At 46.6% G+C, this 7,423-nt stretch overlaps 1 pseudogene; it reads right to left on the bottom strand.

The window, feature by feature from the left end:
- Nucleotides 1–3,863: 3,863 nt before the first annotated feature.
- On the bottom strand, nucleotides 3,864–6,655 carry LOC115586593 (uncharacterized; annotated as a pseudogene).
- Between the last annotated feature and the right edge of the window lie 768 nt (nucleotides 6,656–7,423).

Genomic DNA, 7,423 nt, shown 5'->3' with positions numbered 1-7,423 from the left:
GTTGAACTAGACCAATTTCTGTGTTCTCATATATATGTGTATCTATATGTCATGGAAAGTGTTGTATTTTGTTGTAATCTTGTGATAGTTGCAAATGTACCACGGAATGAGCAATAATCTTAATAATATAGTTGTTTAATTTTAATTTTAATCATTATGACATCGCACAGCAATGTATACTTTATATTAATAGTTGAAAATGGGACCTGTGAAAGGTTTGGAGTTCAATGGCCGATTGGCATATGGTCATTCAATTAGAAGATAAATGGTAATTGGTAATTGTAAAAGGAGTTTCCCTGCCTGGAGTGGCTTGAAGGCGTGGATTCTCCATAGCTGATTAGTAAGGTTTCCTATTTCTTTTTAATACTCCTTAGGAGGGGTAGAGTTTTGGAATAGGATGCAACAGCTGATTTGTGGGATTCCCTGACAACTACACGTGAGAAGCCATGGCTGCAATAGCTCAGTCCGGCAATAGCTCAGTCCGTAGGGACTTGGCTTGGGGACTTGAAGGTCGCCGGCTCAAGTCCCACCCGGACCAAAAAAGAATGATGTGGACCGGCAGTTGGAGAGTGCTGGTTCACATCCTGGGCATTGCCGAGGTGCCCCTGAGCAAGGCACCGGCCCCTAACACTGCTCATCGGGCGCCGTAGCATGTGTGGCTGCCCCTTCGCTCATCTCCTCTACACTGCATGTGTGTGTTTGTGTGTGCGCACCTGTGTGTAATGTGAGTGGAAAAAAGAATTTCCCAATTTGGGATTATAATAGTACATCAAAAAAAAATAAATAAATAAATAAAAAAAAATAAGCAAAGATTTCGAGAATAAGAAGTACCTTTCAGAGTTTACTGAAAAGGAGTGTACCTGAGGGGAGTCCTACAAGAGGCTAACCCCCAATTTCCACTGGATACGTGTCCGCTGCGTTGCAGCTCCGATCCGGTTTTGCTCCGCCGTCCGGCAATCCCCACCGGTTGCGGTTTGAGTCCGCTGCGGCGCAGTACGGTAGACAGCTGGCTCACGAGGCAGAGGAGTTCCCCCGATAATCACATAATCACTCACGACTGCAGTTACAGGTCTGTGTTATTAAGAACAATAACACGAAGTGTTCCCGACCGAGGGATCAGCAGAGGAGCTTGTGTTTGTCTGTTTTTTGAGATTTGTGTGCTGGTCTCAACACGGAGTGTTTTATTTTGAAAGGTAACCGGATGCTGTTTGTTATTTTAGCGCCTGACTTCCTGTCTGCTCTGTGCTAAATTCAGCTGAATTGCTGCGTCGTGCTCCGGCATCCGGCAGATATAAGAGTCCTGCGTATTTTTGCCGGAGGGCTCCGGACTGCCAGAGCTGGGACGGAGCTGATACGCAGCGCAGCGGACCTGGTAGGGATTGACACATTGACTAAAGTGAAACGTATCTGCTCCGCTGGCGTGGCGGAGACGCAACGCAGCGGAGACGTATCCAGTGGAAATTGGGAGTCAGAGTAGCTGAATTCGACCTAATTAGGATAAATAATTAGTTATCTAAACATAAAATAACTTAAAATAAGGTGCTATAGGACCTAACAAGAAATGAATTAATTAGCTTTCCCTAAATTGCAGTGCAAAATAGAACTCTAAACTTAGTAATAGTATCGGATGAAGAGCCCTTTGTTAAAAACAGACAAGCACAGCGACAGGAATTAGGCAAGGTAAATCATAGTAAATGTGTTGTGCCTTTTTTCAAGACCTAATAGGTCTCGAAGGGGGGAATATGAGGTGTCTGGAGGACAACACATTCTGACTTACTTAAGTTAGATTCAATCATGACTGACCCACTTAGTTTGAATTCAATCATGACCAATTGATTTTCATTGTGTGAATAGAAGTCCAGGAGGTAGCTTCCAACTGTAAGGGGTCAAAGGTAACAAATGATTAAGTGCTTAGCTAAGCTTGACCTGCATGCCGAATAATAGGAGATGACTAAGCACAGATCAAACTCCTTGTTCTTCTGTTAAGTAATTTGGCAAGGGAACCAATCAGAAGAAGTGGGTGACTTTGAGACGAGACTCTTAAAAAAGGCCCTGACAGAAGGAACAGGGGTGGCATTTGGAAAAACCTTGTAAGAGCAAAAGGCTGGGGTTTTAATGGAGCAGAGGACAAGTATTTTGGCATTGTTTTGTCCTCAGATTTGATAATATCAGAACGCGGCCGCTTCTGATCGGACTCAAGGCATAAGATTCTGTTTTAAATAAAGATTGCTCTATTTATCCACCCGGCCTTGCCTCCGCAGTATCCTTTTTTATCGAACAACACGCCGACACCTTTGAAGAGGGAAGCCCAGAAACATCACTATACAATTAGTGAGATTGTTAGAGATAGCAGTGAAATACATCCAGTCCAACCACAAGTTCTCATCATCATAGCCCGTTTCATAGACTAAGGCAGCACCAGGGGTGGAAATGTCAAAATATTTCACACGAGGATCTGAATTTGTCATGGCAGACAACTTTTTATAACGATCAGATGTGGTGGTATTTGGTGCAATCACTGTAATCACTACCAGTCCCTCGGGATCTTTGCCACTTTTGGCAGATCCCAGCACGTAACTGCGAGCATCACTAAGGCGGGGGTTCTTTAGAGAGACTACAATGGGATTGCTGATATGATGTCAGAGTCTCCAGTGTTACAAACCACATCTGCCCAAATGGAGCAAGAGGCACTAGTCAAACTCCCAGCATTGTTTTTATAATTAGCAAAACTGCACAAATATTTATCAGAACGGATGTGTTTTTTCTGAAAACGGTCACAGGGAACCACGTCACACAAGTCAAATTGATTAGCACCATAAACACCTTCAAAGAATTTGAGTATGATTGGACGGTGATTCATCGTGGTGGACCTCTTGTGCCTGTGTGTTGTCATGAGTGGAATTGGTGTCATGTTTGGTCTTAATCAACCCACCCCAAGGGAAGAGCTATCATCAGTGCCACCACAAGGAGGCAGATCATAGTTCCTCTGAGACCACAGAAACCTGGCAGGCGAAATGGGTGCCATGGTCTGTTTATCTCCATCTCTCCACCAGAGCGGCAGCAGGCAGAGGTTTGTTTAGCTGTCAAATAGAAACCTAAGTTTTGGTGCCTGCAGCCTGTTCTTTCAGATCAGTTCTAATCTCGCTTAAAGTGCGAGATGGTGGTGCAGCTGGAACACAATGTGTCAGGTGGTGCCAATTTGCTCCTGTTTTGCCTTTTACACGGACTGTATGTGAGGTGCATTCAATTACCTCATACAGTCGTGTCCACCTGGGCTCAGACCACTTTCTCTTGTGGACTTTCACCTGTACCCAGTCACCCACACTTACAACAGGAGTCTTTGGTTGGGTTGCCTCTGGCCCGTCCTCCACACTCTGCACCTGTTTGCACAAAACTTGTGTCAGGTTAGTCAGAGCAGACATATATTCGTCACAGTCAATCTGCCACACATCAAGAGTAGGGAGGTGTCCTCCCTCTCTGGGCAGACCTGGCATAGGACGGCCTGACAACAATTCATGAGGAGTCAAGTGTGTTTTGCTGTGTGGAAAGTTTCTCATTGACATTAAAGCCAAAGGCAGAGCGTCTACCCATGTGAGTTTAGTACCTGCGCAAATTTTGCCGATTTTTCGTTTTAATGTTTGGTTTGCTCTCTCAACTATCCCTTGTGACGCAGGATGATAGACACTTCCGAACCTGTTTGTGATCCCTAACGCTGCCTCTACTTCTGCCAAGCGTTTGTTGTTAAAATGAGATCCGTCGTCTGATCTGATGGAGCGTGGAACTCCATATCGGGGAATGAGTTCATTTTTCAGCCATTTGACAACCGTTTTGGCATCTTCTTTTCGGCAGGGAATTGCTTCTACCTATTTGGTGTATCTGTCAATCATCACCAGAAGGTATCTTAAACCCTGCACTCTGTTGTCTGCCCCCATGTCAGTGTAGTCGATGGTGATGTCTTTGAATGGGGCATCTGGGACAGGGAATTTGTCCATTGGGCATTTGTAGACTGGTTTGGGGTTGTGGCCGTTGCACACATTGCACTCAGCCACATAGTTGTTTACCATGTCAGTCATGAATGGATGCCACCATAGAATGTCTATGTTTTTCAACGTGGTCTTTTTGCTCTCATGTGCTGGCCCATGAGCTTGCTTCAGGAGTAGCTGGCACAATTTCCAAGGAGTGACGATTCTTCCATCATGAGATCTCCATAGTCCCTCCTTTTGTGTGGCCCCTTTCTTGATCCATTTGTTTTTCTCATAGACTCCAGCTTCCTCTTGCATGTTTTTGATGTCATTCTCTGTCAGTTCTGGTAAATTTGTGGCTGGGACGGCCATCATTTGTCCTTTGTATCCTCCAGCCTTTTTGGCAGCAGCGTCCGCTGCTTCGTTTCCTCTTACTACATCTGAGGATCCTTTGGCATGCCCTTTGCACTTCATGATTGCCACTTCTTTTGGGAGAAGTACAGCTTTGATCAGTTCTTCCAGCTGCTCTCTATGTTTTACAGGGGTGCTGGCAGTAGTCAGAAAACTTCTTCTCATCCATTGTGGACCATCCACATGCACAGCTCCATGAGCATAGGCAGAGTCAGTGTAGATGTTTACTCTGAGCCCTTCACTCCGTTGTAGGGCTTTTGTCAATCCAATTACCTCAGCCAGTTGTGCCGAAGCCGGTTGTGGGATTATCCTTTGGTCGATGACCGCATAGGAGGCAACATTGCCATGTTCTCCTTTGTGGCAGCATCCATCTGTGTATAGTGTCAAGTCTGGTGTTAGCAAAGGCTCTGTTTGCAGGTCTGGCCTGAGTCTGATGTCTTTGGCTGCAATTACAGCACAGTCATGTGGGAGGTGTTCTTCTGTTGTCATGTTGGCAGCCATATTGACCCCTTCGGCGTGGTAGGTGATATGTGGCTGTGTCAGTGAAGCTGTGATTTTGATCTTTCTTGCTGCTGAGAAAGTGAATGCACTGGAGTTTAGGAATGCCACTACTCCATGGTTTGTGTTGACTTTGAGTGGATGACACATCACCATGTGTTCCGTCTTTGTTATGGCTTTTGCCAGTGCGGCAAGGTGACGAGCACACCCTCCTTGACCTTTTTCCATGTTATCCAGCTTGGAACTGTGATACATCAGCACTCTTCTCTCTCCATCCTTTTTGTGATAGAGGACTGCATTCACAATGCCCTCCTTTTCAGAAACATCCAAGTTAAATGTTCACAAGTAGTCCGGACTTGTTAAAGCTGCAGCAGATACCAGTGCTTGCTTAGTGCGTGTTAACGCTTCTTCAGCCTCAGGTGTCCAGAACAGTGTGGCAGTGAGGTTTCTGTTTCCAACCACGGACAGCATGTCTCTGAGTGGTTGTGTCAGGATGACATAGTCAGCAACATGATTCCTGCTGTAACCAGTCAGTCCCAGGAAAGCCAGCATGTGTTGGACTGTGACAGGCTTGCCATGAGTGAGGATAGAGTTTCGCTGTCTTGTCGTCAAAGTGTGACCTGCTCCAGAGATGGTGCGTCCCAAGAATGTGACAGCTCTTCTGCACACCTGGATCTTTTCCTTTTTGATTTTGTAGCCAGATGCTGCCACTTTAGCCAAAAGTGAGTGTGTAGCTGTGAGACAGGTCTCAGCTGTGGGTGCTGCCAACAAAAGATCATCAACGTATTGGATCAAGACGACATCATTTGGCAACACCAAGTCGAGAAGATCTTTTCGGAGTGCAGCGTTGAACAGGCCGGGGCTGTCCCTGAATCCTTGTGGGAGACGAGTGTAGGTGTATTGCGCTCCTTTGCATGTGAAAGTGAACAGCTGCCGTGAGGCTGGAGTCAGGGGGAGGCAGAAAAATGCGTTTGCCAGGTCGATGACAGTGAAATACTTATGTTGAGGTGTGAGGTTCTGGAGAGCGAGATAGGGGTCTTGAACCATTCTCCATCCTTACCTGCTTTAGCAACAGGGAGGATAGGTGTGTTCCACTGTGAGCGGCAGGGGATGAGGACACCTGCTTTCAGCAATCCTTCAATAGTGTCAGCAATGCCAGCTTCCTGTTCAGGCTTGAGACGGTACTGCAGCCTCCAAACAGGAGACTGGTTTGGCAAAGGACGGACATCGACAGGATGTTTGATGATCAGACCCACATCGTAAGGACTTGTCGTCCAGAGAGTTGGTGGCAGACTGTTGAGCAGTCTTGATGTGTCTGGATGATTAGTTGTGTCCGACTCATAGTACCTGGTGAGGTTTTGTTTCTCCAGTACCCCTTGATCAGTAGTGTTGCAGGAGATTCTCCACATATTAGTCTCTTCATTGCGACACAACAGGGGCGAATCGGTGGGTGTCCAATGAAGACTTATTGCTTTTTTGATCATCGGGCCCAGTGACTTTGCCTCGTGACCCACTCCAATTGCCAGGGTGATGTGAGGTTCTAATGTGCTTGATGAAGCGTACCATTGGAGTTGTTCTGGTGTTAAGAGACAGTGTGCAGCCGCATCCTGCTCACCAAGGTAGATGTGTTTGGTTGTAAGGGTTTCAGTCAGACCCTCCTTTTCCTCCTCGCAAGCTTGGAGATACTCTTCATCTGGGGCGGTGAAGTAATTGTAGGTACAATGCAGAGGGTCAGGTGGCTCAGTGTATGTCAGCTGGGTTTGAATCCATGGTCTCCATTCCATGTATGTGTACAGGATGTGTGGAGTTTTTTCTCCTGTTGGCCATAGTCTGGACCAGAACACTTGTGTTTGCCTTTCTGTAGGCTCTTGGGTGGGTGCCATGTACAAAATCCTTTGGCAGGTGTCAGCCGGTATCGACGGGGGTTGGATCAGCAGGCCTTCTTTAGAGCACTGTATTGTCAGTCCCAATTTGGTGAGGAGATATCTCCCCAGGAGATTGACAGGGCAGTTAGGGGCATAGAGAAACTGATGATGTAATCTCTGAGGTCCGAAATGGACAGACAATGGTTTTGTGTATTGTTGGACCTCTGGTACTCCTGAGTATCCAACAATGGTGAGAGAATGAGGGGATAGAGGTTGGGGTGTGTTGATACTGGATATTGCTGCTCCAGTGTCAGCCATGAATTCGCATTTCTCACCATTGATTGTGCAGGTTACCATTGGCTCCGCTGAGGGTGATGTCAGCTGTCCTGCACTGGACTCAAGGCCCCGTCAATAAGTTTGTGGTTGATAGCCAGCCTGTGACATCTGGCTGACCTGTGGCAGCTGGCCAACTGTAGTGTTGACTGGTGCTCCACTGTAAACTGGCATCTGTCCAGCCACAGCGTTAATAGGTGGTCCGCTGAAAATGGGACGATGTCCCTGCCACTGTGAATTCTGGCCTTGTCCCTGTTGATTTTGGGGTTTTTTTGGACAGCTTCTGATGAAATGGCCACTTTCTCCACAGCCATAGCAATTCTTGCTGTACTTGTAGTCTCCTCTTCCTTTCAT

The sequence above is a fragment of the Sparus aurata genome, chromosome 8 (genome assembly GCF_900880675.1).
Source record: "Sparus aurata chromosome 8, fSpaAur1.1, whole genome shotgun sequence".
In the NCBI taxonomy this organism is placed as follows: Eukaryota; Metazoa; Chordata; class Actinopteri; order Spariformes; family Sparidae; genus Sparus; species Sparus aurata.
The sequence above is the reverse complement of the archived record's forward strand: the minus strand, read 5'-3'. Positions and strand labels throughout refer to the sequence as shown.